The sequence below is a fragment of the Argiope bruennichi genome, chromosome 10, assembly GCF_947563725.1.
Source record: "Argiope bruennichi chromosome 10, qqArgBrue1.1, whole genome shotgun sequence".
In the NCBI taxonomy this organism is placed as follows: Eukaryota; Metazoa; Arthropoda; class Arachnida; order Araneae; family Araneidae; genus Argiope; species Argiope bruennichi.
Genome location: NC_079160.1, coordinates 62,148,154 through 62,166,089, shown reverse-complemented (window position 1 = coordinate 62,166,089; position 17,936 = coordinate 62,148,154). Strand labels below are relative to the sequence as shown.

Sequence of the window (17,936 nt, the reverse complement as noted above, 5' to 3'; positions counted from 1 at the left end):
TACAAAAATACCAATGACATTCTTTAACATTCAAAATGAAATGATGATACAGACTGGCTGATAAATAAATTTATCATAAAATTATCCATATAATGCAATTCATAAGAAAAAACATCTACTTAAACAAAAATTGCTGCTGTGGAAAATTCTAAGAGTTCCAGTAATAAATGACCAGTAAAAATTCCAATGATTTAATGAACACGAAGAAGACATCGTTCCAATGTTATAACATCGTTTACAAATTTCTCCCTCTAATGTTTTAAAAATATAACTAAGTATAAAAACCTATTTTAGTAAGCAAGATGCAATTTCAACATTTTAATGCGATTTTATGGAAATGGTAGAATTTTAAATTATTTTTTTACATCACTCCTCGAAAGCCATTTTGCAATAGAGGACGGTGATAATGCAATATACAGTAAAGAGCAAACTACTCTCATATATGCATTTTTTTAAAGTAGAACAAAGCATATAAAATTTTTGGCATTTGTTGATCTGAAAATTTTAAGTCCTACAAAAGCATCTACAAGTACATCTAACCCGATTTCTAACTTGTAAGAGATGAAACAGAAGGCACCCGTTCAATTGAAACAGCACATTTGAATAATTCAAATCAAATCGTTTCCACGGCAATAACCTGCAAATACATATTTGAAGAGACCAACCGATTTCCAATCGCCTCGCATTCATTAGAAATTCGGGAAATGATGGACTCGAAGAAACTTTGTTTCTGACATGAATAATTTTCCATCCTCACGGGAAGTCAATAAATAAACTATTCTTACATCGATATGTTCTCCAATAAATTTTCCGGGAAATGAATAAGTTCATCTCTCCTAAAATAAATGGTCTCTTCCCCTTTTCTGTAAAAGTTCCATCTTCCATAAATTTCTGATACCCTCCAATGGTCCGGTTGACATGTGTGCGGAATCCGAGATGTCACTGCCTATTTGGTCTGTGGCAATCCGGCTTCCATCTGATCTGTGTGAATGTGATTTATCGTTGACATTTAAAATTCCTACCTTTCTGGACTCCACCAAATCCCTCAGTACCGTGGGTCATCAAGATAGTGATCTGTCACTGATCCCTTTCTATCAAAAATTTATGTCACAAACAAATTTTCAATGAAGAATATGCATATAAATTTGTATTGAATTGAAATAAATCTCACTCATATGGCATATCCAAATTATGTCACAAACAAGTTTTCAATGAAAAATATGTATGTAAAAGTTTTATTGAATTGAAATAAATCTCATTCATATGTCATATCCAAATTATGTCACAAACAAGTTTTCAATAAAGCATATGCACATAAAAATTTGTATTGAATTGAAATAAATCTCATCCATATGCCCTATCCAAATTACGCCACAAACAAGTTTGCAATGAAGAATATTCATATAAAAGTTTTATTGAATTGCAATACATCTCATCCATGTCTTCAATTTAACTAGAGATTTTAACTCGTAAGTAGAATGTAATGGTTAGATTTAGGCTTGCTGTTGGAATTCTGTACTTCAAATGACTATTTTCTTAGCTTTTCTTTCAACAAGTTGAAAATAGAATAAAAATGTTTCTATTTCATGATGACATTTATCGATTCTAGAAAATGGAATAGATTTGTCTTAATCTAAAAAAAAATTAAAATCAACCAAGCTACAGGAAAATATCTATTTCTCATGCACATGTAAGTTAAATTTCTGTAAGAATCCACTTTTTTAGCTTTTATACATTGTGTAATCCTTTGATTCCTAAGTGAAAATTCCTGTTACTAAATGTATACGTTTTTTATTACAGATTTTAAAATAAATTGTATGCAGTAAATAATGAAAGCAACTGAAATTCCAAGTAATAGTTAAAGTATTTATTTTTCATTATAGTAATTGAATTAATTGCATTCAAATGACTCGACGTCGGGGGCAAGTGCATGACAATTCCAAAATTACATGGAAGTGTGCAATTAATATCAGCATTACTAATTGCTTTAATATTGTAATTGAAGCATTACGTAGTGGCTTTATCCATGTACTAATACAACAAAGGAAACCTTTTTCCTCGAAGGCATTTAATTCCTTTAAATATTTTTTCCTCAGTTGCATGAGCCAAGATAATATTATCAATTCTTGGAATATCAGTTTCCAAGAATTGAGCCATTTGCTTCTTAGTGGAGCCATTCTTGAGCTATTTATTTAATAATAAATTATGCTTTTTCATGCTATCTCTTTAATGCATTTCTGGTTCTTGTCTTATATTTTTCTAAAATTGTCTTAATCTTTCTCTTGAAGCCATTTGATCTTAGGAACACCTGATAATTATTATATTTCAGATTTAATTGTTCAGTAAGATAATGAAATCTCTTTAAATAATTGCTATATAATAGAAAACAATCAATTTCTTTATTAAAATGCTTTTCTACATTTTTATGATAAATGATATGTTTGTCATAAAAGCAGCTATTTTTATAAAAATTGGTAATCAGCTAATTTCAAAATACAATTATGTTTTGTTGAGAAAAACGAATCCTGTTTTCTTCTCAGAGATATATTTTTTCCTTCTTTCTTCAATATTGTTACGATATTGTTTCCTCGAGTAGTAAGGCTCATGATAAGGCATAATGTTTGCAGCTGAATGAATGATAAGACAATTGGCCTTCTGCCTTGGCGACAAACATAGAACCATTTGAAGACTTCATGAAGAATTTGGCGACATTAAAAAAATAAAAAAAATTGTGAATTTTTGAGAACCATGGCAAAAACTATGTTAGAATTCAAATTTCAGTTTTTCAGAAAATTTCTGTTCTATTACAAGATCTAGGAAAGCAGAGCCAAGAAGATAAGAAGAATCAGTTGTGTAAAAAAGTTGGCGATTTAGTTGAATTTAAGCGAGTAATAGTTGAGTCGAGAAAGAATAGCCGAGCTGTTTCTGAGAGGAATATGCATTGTGTTGTTATTATGGCTTAGTAGCAATTGCTTCTTGTCTGCCTTCTAATATATACATTAATGTAATATACCGAAAGTTAAACTTCGGTATTACATTGATTCCTCTATGTTTTCTCGTGCATTTGGGCAAAAGGATTTTTGCATTTTGCTTTTTCATATAATAAAAATAGACTCCTAAATTTAACGCTAAGATTTTATGAAAACTATCATCCACAAAATTTACACTGTTGAAACGAGCCATCTTTCTTACAGAAGAAAAGCTATAAATAATATTAATTCTTATAACGAATTCTTTTCGGAATTTTACACTTATCCGTCATTTTTATGATGAAAATCTGTCAAGTTCATTTATTTATTTATTTTGTTTCATATTTGAGTTATTATGCTGAAAATCAAAATACTTATAGAATTCCAAGAAAAATATTTTCAGATTCAGGAAGATAATCAAGATATCGATGTGGAATATTCTGATGATAACAATATTCCCTCTTCCAAATATTCGATATGCTACAAACTTTAAAGAAAAAAATCACCCCAAGAAATTGCACTTTATTTCCAACCTTTATTAACTACGATATAATTTAGCCTCCGGTCTAATTAAGTAATTTTTATGATAAAAATCTTATAACGAATTCTTTTCGGAATTTTACACTTATCCGTCATTTTTATGATAAAAATCTGTCAAGTTCATTTATTTATTTATTTTGTTTCATATTTGAGTTATTATGCTGAAAATCAAAATACTTATAGAATTCCAAGAAAAATATTTTCAGATTCAGGAAGATAATCAAGATATCGATGTGGAATATTCTGATGATAACAATATTCCCTCTTCCAAATATTCGATATGCTACAAACTTTAAAGAAAAAAATCACCCCAAGAAATTGCACTTTATTTCCAACCTTTATTAACTACGATATAATTTAGCCTCCTGTCTAATTAAGTAATTTTTATGATAAAAATCTTATAACGAATTCTTTTCGGAATTTTACACTTATCCGTCATTTTTATGATAAAAATCTGTCAAGTTCATTTATTTATTTATTTTGTTTCATATTTGAGTTATTATGCTGAAAATCAAAATACTTATAGAATTCCAAGAAAAATATTTTCAGATTCAGGAAGATAATCAAGATATCGATGTGGAATATTCTGATGATAACAATATTCCCTCTTCCAAATATTCGATATGCTACAAACTTTAAAGAAAAAAATCACCCCAAGAAATTGCACTTTATTTCCAACCTTTATTAACTACGATATAATTTAGCCTCCTGTCTAATTAAGTAATTTTTATGATAAAAATCTTATAACGAATTCTTTTCGGAATTTTACACTTATCCGTCATTTTTATGATAAAAATCTGTCAAGTTCATTTATTTATTTATTTTGTTTCATATTTGAGTTATTATGCTGAAAATCAAAATACTTATAGAATTCCAAGAAAAATATTTTCAGATTCAGGAAGATAATCAAGATATCGATGTGGAATATTCTGATGATAACAATATTCCCTCTTCCAAATATTCGATATGCTACAAACTTTAAAGAAAAAAATCACCCCAAGAAATTGCACTTTATTTCCAACCTTTATTAACTACGATATAATTTAGCCTCCTGTCTAATTAAGTAATTTTTATGATAAAAATCTTATAACGAATTCTTTTCGGAATTTTACACTTATCCGTCATTTTTATGATGAAAATCTGTCAAGTTCATTTATTTATTTATTTTGTTTCATATTTGAGTTATTATGCTGAAAATCAAAATACTTATAGAATTCCAAGAAAAATATTTTCAGATTCAGGAAGATAATCAAGATATCGATGTGGAATATTCTGATGATAACAATATTCCCTCTTCCAAATATTCGATATGCTACAAACTTTAAAGAAAAAAATCACCCCAAGAAATTGCACTTTATTTCCAACCTTTATTAACTACGATATAATTTAGCCTCCTGTCTAATTAAGTAATTTTTATGATAAAAATCTTATAACGAATTCTTTTCGGAATTTTACACTTATCCGTCATTTTTATGATGAAAATCTATCAAGTTCATTTATTTATTTATTTTGTTTCATATTTGAGTTATTATGCTGAAAATCAAAATACTTATAGAATTCCAAGAAAAATATTTTCAGATTCAGGAAGATAATCAAGATATCGATGTGGAATATTCTGATGATAACAATATTCCCTCTTCCAAATATTCGATATGCTACAAACTTTAAAGAAAAAAATCACCCCAAGAAATTGCACTTTATTTCCAACCTTTATTAACTACGATATAATTTAGCCTCCTGTCTAATTAAGTAATTTTTATGATAAAAATCTTATAACGAATTCTTTTCGGAATTTTACACTTATCCGTCATTTTTATGATAAAAATCTGACAAGTTCATTTATTTATTTTGTTTCATATTTGAGTTATTATGCTGAAAATAAAAATACTTATAGAATTCCAAAAAAAAAATATTTTCAGATTCAGGAAGATAATCAAGATATCGATGTGGAATATTCTGATAACAATATTCTCTCTTCTGAATATTCGATATGCTACAAGCTTTAAAGAAAAAAAATCATTCCAAGAAATGGCACTTGTATTTCCAACCAAAGGGAGTGGTCCCCAAGATATACTTTAGCCTACTCTCTATTTAAGATTTCATATAGGGAAGTCTGAAATGTCGAAATTTTTCAAAATCTCAAGTTCGAATTTTTTTCTCATTATTGCAATAATTTTTCCTTGTATACTTCGTATATGAGAAGTAGAAAAGCATCATATTGCTTAGAAAAGCATCATATTGCTTGATATGCTGTCATACTGTTGAACATTGTCAAAATATTGAAGCAGTCATAATATTTTCTTGTCCTAAAATGCATTCAAAAGCGCTCTTTAATATGCCACTGAAAATATTAAAAACCTATTGCTAAGCGTTTTTTAACATTTTCAATGGCAAACTCAACTTATTTTTTTCATGGAAACTTTATCAATGCCTTTACAAATCCATAAATAAAAATTAGAACTTGTCCTCCCATCTGTTTTTAAACTAAATATTAAAAATAATGTTTTCCCAAATAAATCATGAGTCTGTCATCTAGGATAGAATGAAATATATGAAAATGCTTATACCGAATAAAAAAAACCACTTGTCTAGAAAATAATTCCTAATATCCTAGGAAAATTTATGATTTCATTCATCTGCTTTTTTGCAATGTCTTGGGAATACATATGACGATTATTTTTTTTTATTTAACAATTGCTTTTCTGATATTTTTTAAATAATTTATGATTATAAATAGTTTAAGAACGCCAGGTTTCATTTTAATATTAAAGTTAAAGAAATATTTAAATCTACTTTTAAAATATACTGATGAAAAACACTTTCCACGCTATAAAACGTGAATGATTAATGAACCACATGATCAACTCACAATCAACCCAAATTCTTGGGATCATAAGAACTCTGTTTTTGGCATCGAATAATTCCGCTTTTTATCCTCAAAGTCAAAACAATTTATCCTCTAATGCAAAGTGGGACACTTTCCGGGAAATGTTTTGAGAAGAGAATTAAATTGTTTCTTCTAAAGTAAACGCCCGTTCCCACTTTTCAGGAAGAGTTATATTTCTCATTTATTCTGATTATGACAGCGAGTCTGCTTGACAGGTGGTGGAATCCGAGGATGTCATCGTCCGTCTGGCATGGAAGATTCGGCATCTATCTGAGTTGCATGTGTCTGATCTATTTTTGATACTTCGGGGATTGATTTATTTGAAATCGAGGAAATCCATCACTTTCCGCGGATCGCTGAATTTTGGAATTTACTTGAGATAGTCATTTGTCTATCTTCCCGATTTTCTCCCATGGAGATTTACAGAGTATTAAAGCATATATTAAGGAAGTATTGAAATGAATCATAATAAAATATTGTTAACTGCTAAGAGACATTTTAATTATTATCTGACTAATTTTAATAGTTAGTGGTTTTGTTTATAGAACTGACAGTCCCAAAACGCTCTGTACATCATCAAGCTTCTTTTATTTTTTTAAATAATATTATAAAAATTATTAGGAACTATGAACAGAAAAACTACCTTTCTTTTATCATTCACGAGAAATTTCTAATGAGATTCCTTCATAGAATGAATAATGTCAAAATTATATACAAATTCTCTCTAGAAAGTTTTCAACATACTAGGCTTACAATAGAATCATTTATTAAAAAAGGGTAACTACGTTAAAAAGTCGATTTTTTTGCTAAATTATGAAATTTTATTTATTTAATATTTGTAACCTTTGAACAAATTTCTTTACAAAACCATTAGAGTTTTATTTTTAATTTTCGGAAGTTGCATTTTTTTATTTGCATTTTCAAACGTTTTAAAGCTATTTTCTTAAATTCTAAACTCTGTTAGAATCTTCTTGTAAAAAGCAATATAGGTTAAAATCTAATGCATATTTTTTTTTTTTTTTGCTCACATTTGGTATATTAATTTCCCAATATGTTCTGCAGTTTCTGAACCAGAGAATAAGTAATCTATTCCTTTAGAAATATATTTTAGCTGTTTTAGTGCTTCACATTGTGGAAAAAACATTGAAATTTTTTTGTTATTTATCAGCCGAATTCCAATATTTAAAGAATGGATAGAAATACAGTTTATTTTTCAGTTCAAGAATTAAATAATACATTTCTTAAGCTATCTGCAAAATTTTAATTAAACTTAATGAAACTTTAAACTAGAAAAATTTTCCATTATGCTTCTTTTTGGCTAAAAAGAACTTTTGCCACTTAACTGGTATATATTAGTTTCAAATATTTCTTTTTCAGTATTTTTCATGCAAATATTCAAAAATAAAATTCTATTCAAACGATTTTTTTTCAAAAATTTCATCTCAAACGTACTCGCATACCTTGTCCTCAACCTACAGTGGATCTTTCAATATTCATTTAAAGTGAAGCTTCGAATTTATTCCGGAGGTCTCCTAGGAAATGTTTTATGAATCGTTTTTCATATTGACAAACGTAAACGCCCATTTTGCCAGTAAAAAACTTTTTGCTAGAATGACGATGCAATTTTTACAAAGAATACATAAAGAGCAAATATCGTAATCGTCATAAAATTCAAACGATATTTTGATGAATCTCCATTTTCAGACCTGAAGGAATCCGAAAACATTTCAAAATTATGTCTATATGTCTATGAATGCAATAAATGAAGGACACTTTGAAAAAGATGGATGATATTTGGTATTATTTGATGTATACACAAAATTTATAGCTGTCTATCAACTTCTGAACGAAATCCAGTCAGAAAAAATCTGCTTCTCCTTATATTTGAATATAAGTGAACAATATAAATGCATAAAAAAAATAGATGGATATAATTCGGCACACATATTTATCATCTAAATTGCGAATCTGTATCAAATTTGGAATTAAATCTGTAAGTGATTAACTGTCTATCAGTCTGTATTTCTCGTGCATATAAATGTGCTCATTTAAATAAGTAATGCCTTAAATACAAGGGGTGTTCAAATGAAAAGGTACGAAACGACACTGTGGATATAAATGAAGACTTTATTCAAAGTATACACCATAGGCCTGAGCACAACGATCCCATTGATTAACGAGCCGAAGGACTCCTTGTCCCCAGCATTCTTGTGGCTGTGACGAAACAAAGTCCTTCACAGTGTCCTCGAGTTCGTCGTCCGAGTTGAAGCGCTTTCCTTTCAGATTTTTCTTCAGGGAATCAAACACATGAAAATTGCAGGGCGACATGTCCGGGCTGTAGGGTGGATGGTCGAGCTGCTCCCACTTGAACCTGGCCAGTTCCGCGTGTGTGACCCTGGAGACGTGTGGTCGTGTGTTATCATGGTGTAGAACACCACCCTCCGTGAGTAGCTCCGGTCTTTTGTTCTTGATGGACCTGCGTAGTCTCACAGTACACATCGGAGTAAAGGGTTCTTCTATGCTCGAGGAATTCAGCAAGTCAATTGGGCGTGCTCTTTATAAGAGCCTCTGTTCTCTCCTGAGCATGCTCCGATTTACGCCGGAGCTCCAATCGCTAATGCCTCGCTACGTTCTCCCATAGTGGCATAGGCAAATATGTTAACGGTCACGTTGTTACGACGTTTCGTACCTTTTCATTTGAACACCGCTTGTACTACATGCCAGATAAATGAAATTTCTTATCCGATCTTATTATTACAACTGTAATACCAATTTTACAACTATTATTACAACTATAACAATTTTTGTTTTTATCTATCAGAAAAACGCATATTCGTACGTCTGTAGGCGGTTAAATGCCAATGATCGCGCTTCAGATTCAGTAAAAGTGCTAGATTCAATCCAATGATCAAACTTTCGTAATTTGCCAGTGCTTTACAGTTGATACAAAAAACTAATTTTCCTTGCTAAATTGCGAAATGTACAACGTTGATTTGTATGAAAATAAAAATCTGCATATGTAAGTCTCATGCATATGTAAGTTAAATTTTTTCAATCTCGCTTTCAGTTTAAAATCGCATTCTTATAAAATGCAACGTACGTTTATTCTTTAAGAACTTTTTTTATATTTAAAAATCAAACTTTTATACTTTAAACCAAATTTTAAGAATTTTAACATCATTCTTATGTAATTAAAGTCCTAAACATCTATAAACATTAGAATATACTTTTAAAATAAAACTGCATTATATTCACTGGATTTTAACAAAATACTGTACAATAGTTTCCTGAATATTCCAATAATAGCGATCTAAACTATTATTATAAGAAAACTTATAATAAAAAAACTTTCAATTGTTATATAAACAGTAAAAATCTTTATAAACATGACTGCGACACGGAGAACAAATTCAACTGGCCACTAACTGTTGCTTTCGTTACATCAAAGGCTGCAATAAATAAATAACGCAATAAGACGCAATGTATCCATTATTATTAAACAGCGTTTTACTTAATTCTCGCCATTTAAAGCGAATTCTAGAGGAGGACCGATAAGTGCCTTATTCTTCAATGAATGAATATCTGTCGAAGGTTCCGCAAGGATGTAGCGAAGCGAAATAGCTTACGTCATCTGCCATCTTGAATAGTTTTCCAGCAGATATTATATTTAGCGATGCGTTTAAATAATCTGGCGTTGCAACAAAGGTTGTACAAAAAAAATTTTTTTTTTGAACTATGAATTTTATTAATGAATATTTTGAGATGTTGGTATGGTATTTTATAGGCTAAAGCAAGATTGTTCCAAATAAAACCATAAAGTAGTTTTAAATTTTTATAAGATAAATTGTGTTTGTAGATGTGGTAATGATTATGATGATATTCCACACTACATTTCCCATTGATCTATTCTTCATCATTTAAGAAAATTTATTAAAACTCAACAAAATATTTTCCAAATTCTGTCAAATAATAAATTGACTTCAGAAGCTCAAACTAAACTCTTGGATTTCCTGTATCGCAATGAAAGTAGAATTTTCCAAATGGAATAATAATTTATCCTAGTTTGTCTCCTATCTGGACTAATCTTTCTTATTTTGGACTCCATAAGTTATTTTACTACAAAGGAAAAAGGACTTTTGGAGCCATATGCTATTTTATTAGAAAGAAAAAAAAAGGATTTTTTGTCAGTTATATCTTGTGGTAAAGCAATTTTACGTTCCTCACAGTACCTCAAGTGTTAATACTTTTTTTAAAATTGCAAATTTTAAATAGGACACTACCATTGCCTGAGCTTTACAAAATAGGCATAGAGAAAGTCAAGCACTGTTAAAAGTGGACAATATCTTGTGAGTATAAAACAAAAAAAAAATGCAAAGAACTGTTTATCTAGCCAGTTGTTCCTGATCATGGACTCTTCCTTAGTGTGAGCCAATGTATATATATCTGTTTATTTATTTTCATTTTTTTTTATTTTTTCATTTATTTATTTATATTTTACACTTTACTTTTATTGTTATTATTTTTCTGTTTTCAAATTTTAAACTGCCCATCTTTGGTAAATTTTATTATTTAATAATTACGTTTCAATGATATTGTTACTTTGGAATATTATGTAGGCTCCTTCTGCTTGAGCCATTTAAACTTCCTTCGCTTCTTTTTATGCCTGCTCATTTATTTTTTGTTCCATTTTTTATTTTCTTTGGCTGATCTTAGTTTCTTTTGCATCTAGTGGACATGCGTATGAAAGAATTATTTGAAAAACCAGTCCTTTGATAGCTACTTTAGTTCTATTTTTTAAAATTTTAATCATGAACCTTTTACCGGTGTAATGCGATCTAATCATTCTCAGAACACATCAGAAGTAATTTATATAGAAAAGAAAAGATAATTTCAAATATTGTAACATCATTTCCTTGCTTTTGCTAATTACAATAAAAAAGAATGTTTTGAAAAACATTCGAAAATGGTTATATTTTTTAATATTTGCGTAAAAAATATTGAAAAATAACTTTGAAGTCAAAATATACCAGTTACTTCTAATTTTGATTTATCAAATACCTTGCTTAAAATTTTTCCGAAAACTAAAGAAATATATTTAGTTCCTGAACTAAAAAAAATGAACTGTATTTCTAATCATTTTCGAAATATTGGAGTTTGACTGAAAAATAACATGAAATTTTCAATTTTTTTTCACATTGGGAAGCACTAAAAAAAAAAAAAATATTTCTAAACGAATATAATACTTATTCTCTAGTACAAGAATCGCAGAACATATTGACAAAATACTATATGAAATTTGAGCAAAAAGTATGCGTTAGATTTTAATTGATGCATTTTTCATAAGAAAATTCTATCAAAGACTAGAATTTGAGAAAATAGCATCTAAAGACGCAAAATAGCATTAAAACTTACGTAAATGCAAATATAAAATTCAGTATAACTTCCCATAAATTAGACTTAAAAACAAAATTATAACAAACTTTGAAATGAAACCTGTTATAAAATTAAGAATATTAAATAAAAAAATATTAAATTAATATTTTTATTAAAATATTAAATAATAAATAATGTGAAAATGTAAATGAAATAAAATGTATTTTGCAAAAAATCGACTTTTTATCGCAGTCTGCTACCTTAAATAATAGTCTGCACTAAAGTAATTGCAGACTAGAAATATACGCCATTTTAATGGTATTATCCCAGAAAGAAAATTTTGTTTAGAAATTTAAGTTTTACACTTATTGTCAGAATTTTTAATTTAAGTTTTACGCTTATTGTCATAATTACTTTCGTGTCTTTTCTTCCTAATCTAAATAGTGGAATTAACAAACGTTTACAAAGAAAATTTACATACTTATTTTATAGCTGTCGACAACCCTTTAAACAACAACATCGTGGGATCGCATTTGCTTAACCAAACATTTCCAACAAGTATAGAAAGTTTATTCCATGAACAACAAAGCTAATTAGAAGAAAAATAATTATCCATTAGGCATTTGAATTATTTTAATTGAAATTAGTCTGGCATGCTATTCTCCTTAACTAAGCAGCTTGTTTTCTTTAATTATTGCTGTTATAAATCTAAATTAATGCAACCTCTAGACAGTTTGAGTTTCCAAAAACAGCCTGAGGAAATTGAAATTTATTCTATCACTAAGCTAAGATAACAATAATGCGCAAGTAGACCAACCGTTAGTGTTTTACCGCCTGAGGGCGCACTAAAAACTGTGTGGTAAAGTAACGACTCCATCAACTAGTACCAACTGTGATGCCCTATATTAAATCCGCATATTGGAACAAGCTGTTTTAAACAGTAAGTCGATTTTCTTTTTAAAACTTAGTCCCCAGAGTGCTTTTGTAATTTAATCAAAAGAGTTCCTGTTGTTTGCTTAAATGACCTATTTAGATCCCTACGAAAAGGCAATTAGATGGCTATCAAGGATCGGATTTTCGACAGACATATCAGTAATTTTCAATAATAACAAAAAAGTTTTCTAAGTGTATAAGAGCATTTTTATAAGTGTACCAAAATACGGATTGCTTTATTTTAATTCGTTTCTTCCTTTTAAATAATTAATTTGCATTACCTTATTATAATCATGAGATTTGAAAGTCAGTTTTTCTTCAAATCCATTAACAAATGGTGCTACTAGCATAGAATAAAAAATTAAATTATTTAAATAAGTAACTTCCAAAAACATTAAAATTGTGTTTTGTGATCGAAGATACACTTATACGAAAAAAAATCAAAACTCTAGTGTATCAGAAAATGATAGAAAAATATATTGCAAAGTCTGATCTCATTAAATAAGTCAACTTAAATAAAAGTGTTTAAAAAAACAGATGAAATATATCTTTTTTTTAGTTTCTTGCATGACAGATATATTTACAGTTTTTCTTCAAATCCAATTACAGGTGGTGCTACTAGCATAGAATAAAAAATTAAATTATTTAAATAAGTAACTTCCGAAAACATTAAAATTGTGTTTTGTGATCGAAGATACACTTATACGAAAAAATCTAAACTCTAGTGTATCAGAAAATGATAGAAAAATATATTGCAAAGTCTGATCTCATTACACAAGTCAACTTGAATAAAAGTGTTTAAAAAAACTGATGAAATATATCTTTTTTTTAGTTTCTTGACATATATTTATAGATATGGAAAATAAAATATGGATACTAGGAAATAAATACATAATTTTCCTAATAATTCTAAACTATCGTTTTAGAATCATGTTTAAATATCGCGTTATTAAAGTTTTATCTCCTCACAAGTGCTAGGATGAATATACGATTTCATTCATAGCCATATCAAAGTAGCAAATGATAGATACCGCTTCGCTTCATTTCATTCTTGAAGAATATTCCTTGTCATTCATTGAGGCACGAAGCTTTTATGGCAAGCTTAATGGCAAGCTACTGCTTAAATGGCTGTAGTTGATAGAACTGACGTTTAATAAGGCATGCGCTTTTAAGGATGAGTTAAAAGTGGAAACAGTTAAATATGTGCTCGTAGCTTCTGATGTATGAAAATTTATTGGAGCTATTAATGAAACTTTAGCACCCTGTGTTAAAGCCACTAGATTTGTCTCTTACTGTCTGGCAATTTTATAAATATCGTCTGCTGTCAGTTGAATAATCAATGAGTTGAAATTTCACTGAATCCCCATTTGAAGTTATTTCTTGTTAAATCTTATTATTAGAATATTTTAATTGGATTTTCAAATTCATTAATAAGCAGATGGCACATGAATATTTTTACTACTTGTGTATTGCATTTGCTCCTATATGGTATTTTATTATAAAAGAACTTGAATCAATCGTTGTGATCAAAGTAAGAAACATTTTAACAGTGCTCTTAAGAAATATTAAAATTTAAGTCCGTCTTTAAGCACAAAACTTTATTATAATATTGCCACTAATATAAAGGGTCTCAGTGGCCTGGTGATAATATCTGCGTCTTAGAATCGGAGGGCTTCAGGTTCGAAACCCTATTCCACGAAAGAATCGTCGTGTAAATGGGTCTGGTATACTCCAAATCCGCCGAGACCAAACGTCCTCCGGCTGGTGTGGTGCGGAAGTTTGGAAATTGGATTCCAGCTCTGGTGTCGTCCTCGTTATCTGCCCGCGATTCAAAATGGCCCAAGTTCCGTCCCTAAATTGCCCTATAGTATCCTTAAAACTGGACATTAATATAATTAATATAAAAACATTTTTACATGTTACAGCAACTAGAAATATATCTCTGCGATTTTTAATTCACATAAAATGAAACGGTAAGAATATTTTAATCGGAGCAATACATCTAAATAATTTAAATCAACAAGTTATTGTTGTGCAAGAGATTTATCTCCTAACCGAAGCAACCAAAGCATTTCCCAATAACCTCACATTTATCCGCAATTTCTGAAATGATGGATTTATAGAAACTTTGTTTCTGACATGGATAATTCGGCCTCCTACCCGAAAATTCAATAAACAATTCATGCTTTGATACGGAACGATGCGTTTTAACAGAAATTTTCCGGAAAGTGAATCAGTTAATCTCTCCTAAAATAAACAGCCTTTTCCCCCTTTTCGTGAAAGGTTCTACCTGCCATAAATTCCGACTTGCTTCTCTAGTCCGGTTGACATGCGGTGGAATCCGAGATGTCACCGTCTATCGGGCCCGGAGCTATCCGACATCAATCTGAGTAGTGTGAGTTTGATTTATACGTAACATTTAAAATTCCTACCTTTCTGGAGTCTGCCAAATGCTCCGCTTTAGTGGATCGCCGAGTTTTGAGAGAGAGCGATCTATCTTCCTGATTCTCTTCCATCAAGAATTATGCGACAAATAAATATTCAATGTTGGATGCACATGTAACAGTTTTGTTGAATTGAAATAAATCGCACTTGAACTTTCAGTTTTAGCTAGGGATTTTAAATCGTATACAGGGTTAAATATGTAGTTGTAAACATGCTGTCGGAGTTTTGTTCTTTATATGATTATTCTTTCCGATTCTCTTCAAACAAGATGAATAAATTTCTATTTAATGAGGCGATTGTAAATATGGTTTTGATTCTATTAATTTGAATGTATCGATCGTAATCCATGAAATCTTTAATTATGATGACGCGATTGCAAATATATTCAATGATGCGAATGCAGATATATTCAATGATGCGAATGCAGATATATTTAATGATGCGAATGCAGATATATTTAATGATGCGATTGCAAATATATTTATTGATGCGAATGCAAATATATTTAATGATGCGATTGCAAATATATTTAATGATGCGATTGCAAATATATTTAATGATGCGATTGCAAATATATTTAATGATGCGATTGCAAATATATTTAATGATGCGAATGCAAATATATTTAATGATGCGAATGCAAATATATTTAATGATGAGATTGCAAATATATTTAATGATGAGATTGCAAATATATTTAATGATGAGATTGCAAATATATTTAATGATGAGATTGCAAATATATTTAATGATGAGATTGCAAATATATTTAATGATGAGATTGCAAATATATTTAATGATGAGATTGCAAATATATTTAATGATTGCGATTGTAAATATATTTAATGATGCGATTGTAAATATATTTAATGATGCCATTGTAAATATATTTAATGATGCCATTGTAAATATGTTTGATTCTATAAATTTGAATATATCTATGGTAATATATAAAATTTTAAATTAAATCAAAGTATGTGTATATGATTTGAGTTTAAATTGTCTTATTCAGTATATTATATATATGAGCATTATTTGCATATTAAAATATGTCGTTCTTGTATTTTAATAATGCACTTTCTGTTGTTCGATGCATAATTTTTTAAAAACATAATTCTGAATCTCTATGGATTTTAATAAGACATGTTCATAAAATTTTCAAAAATTTGATTAAATTTACACCTACGTTCTCAGAATAATGTTTTAATTTACTAACTGTTTTTTCATTTAAATTTCAAATTTTTACTCGCTAAATTAGGTACGCTTACTAATCAGAAGTATGCTTAACCTACAAAGAAAATCTCTAGACCAATTATATTAATAGTTCCGTTAATATAGAATGGGATTATCGAATATAATTTCTTCAGGTATTGAAATCTTAATTGGGGGGCGTTTTTATTTTAATATTTATATAGGACATTTGAAAATTAACAAAATGATAATTGAAATAATTTCAGTGTGAAATTTAATTTATCGAATAATACTGTTGCCAAAGTTAAATTATTGTGGTTGCTTCTTTTATTTTTACTTAGAATCCCTCTTTAACTTCCGAGCTTTTATTTAAACCTCTAAAGTACATTAAATAAATTTATTTTTTTGAAGTGAAATCTTTAAAAAGTAATAAATAAATAATATTGTTACTGACCTTCGTTATAGCTTACATCTTAAAATCACACCTTCATATTTACAAGTCGTATCACACTTGTTCTCCACATAGTTGAAGGTAGGGTTCATTTCTTTCAATACCAGGACACTGTAATAAGTTAGAAAATAAAAATAAGAGTTATTTAAGTAATATATGGAAAATAAAGAGCAAGTGTAAAAATAAAACGATAGAAAAGCTACAAAAAAGAAAGCATATCACAAAAATGTGAACTTCAAGGGTAGAAAGAAGTATAACAATGATTTGTAGTGTAATTTTAGAAATTTTTAGAATAAATGCAATTTAAGAATTTTCTATAACCCTTTTAAAGGGCCCTTTTTTTCAAGTCATATTATGTTAAAATATTTTTAGGCTTGAAATTAGAACGAGAAAAGGGATTCATTTAGCTTATTAGATACATTTAATTTGATGAATTAATTAATTTGGTTAATTAATAATCAAGTAACAATTCAAGACACATCATTTTGTCTGAAAAAAAGAACTGAAGCATCTAAGTTTCTGACTTGCTAAAAAAATGTGTCAGAACTTATGCCAACCTACATAATTTCATACAAAGATTGATAAATTTGGTGGGAAGCATACTTTCCACGGCCCTAGAAGGGTTAAATGAACAAAACAGATAAATAAAAAACAATTACAAAATAAAACGCAGGTATACAAAATTAATAAAAATAACAATACTTAGATATTAGAAAAGAACACAAAATATTGAATCATGCAAGAAGTATACAATAAATAAAAAACATTATACAATGTATTTATATGGGGAGAAGCAACCAGAGCGTACTCCTAGCTTATCAAGAAATGCACAATCATGGAAACTTGAAGTGGTGTGAGCGATAGAAGGCCGACTATTTCCTATTTCAATAATGGAAAGTACGAGCAGAAAGAAAAACAATTATCGGTTAGGACAACGTACGGAAACGTTAATATACATAGTAAGGGTCACTGAAATACCAACTCGCTGATTCATATTTGTATAATTGTCAACAGTCAGAACATCTGCCTGGTGAGTACTCGATATTAAATTCAATTCAGTGTTAAAATTATACAATGCAATATTATATTCTTCTTATTTGAAAAGACTTGTTTCAAAATTGTTAATAAGTTGATTTTCATAAGTTGA

General features: G+C 29.0%; 1 long non-coding RNA gene across 1 annotated transcript in view; it reads right to left on the bottom strand.

The window, feature by feature from the left end:
• LOC129989410 (uncharacterized) overlaps window positions 1–17,936 on the bottom strand; it is a 295,435-nt gene that overhangs the window by 162,932 nt on the left and 114,567 nt on the right. Inside the window, exon 3 of the long non-coding RNA XR_008785768.1 lies at window positions 16,793–16,900. This is a non-coding gene — a long non-coding RNA (uncharacterized LOC129989410). The remainder of the gene's footprint in view (window positions 1–16,792; window positions 16,901–17,936) is intronic.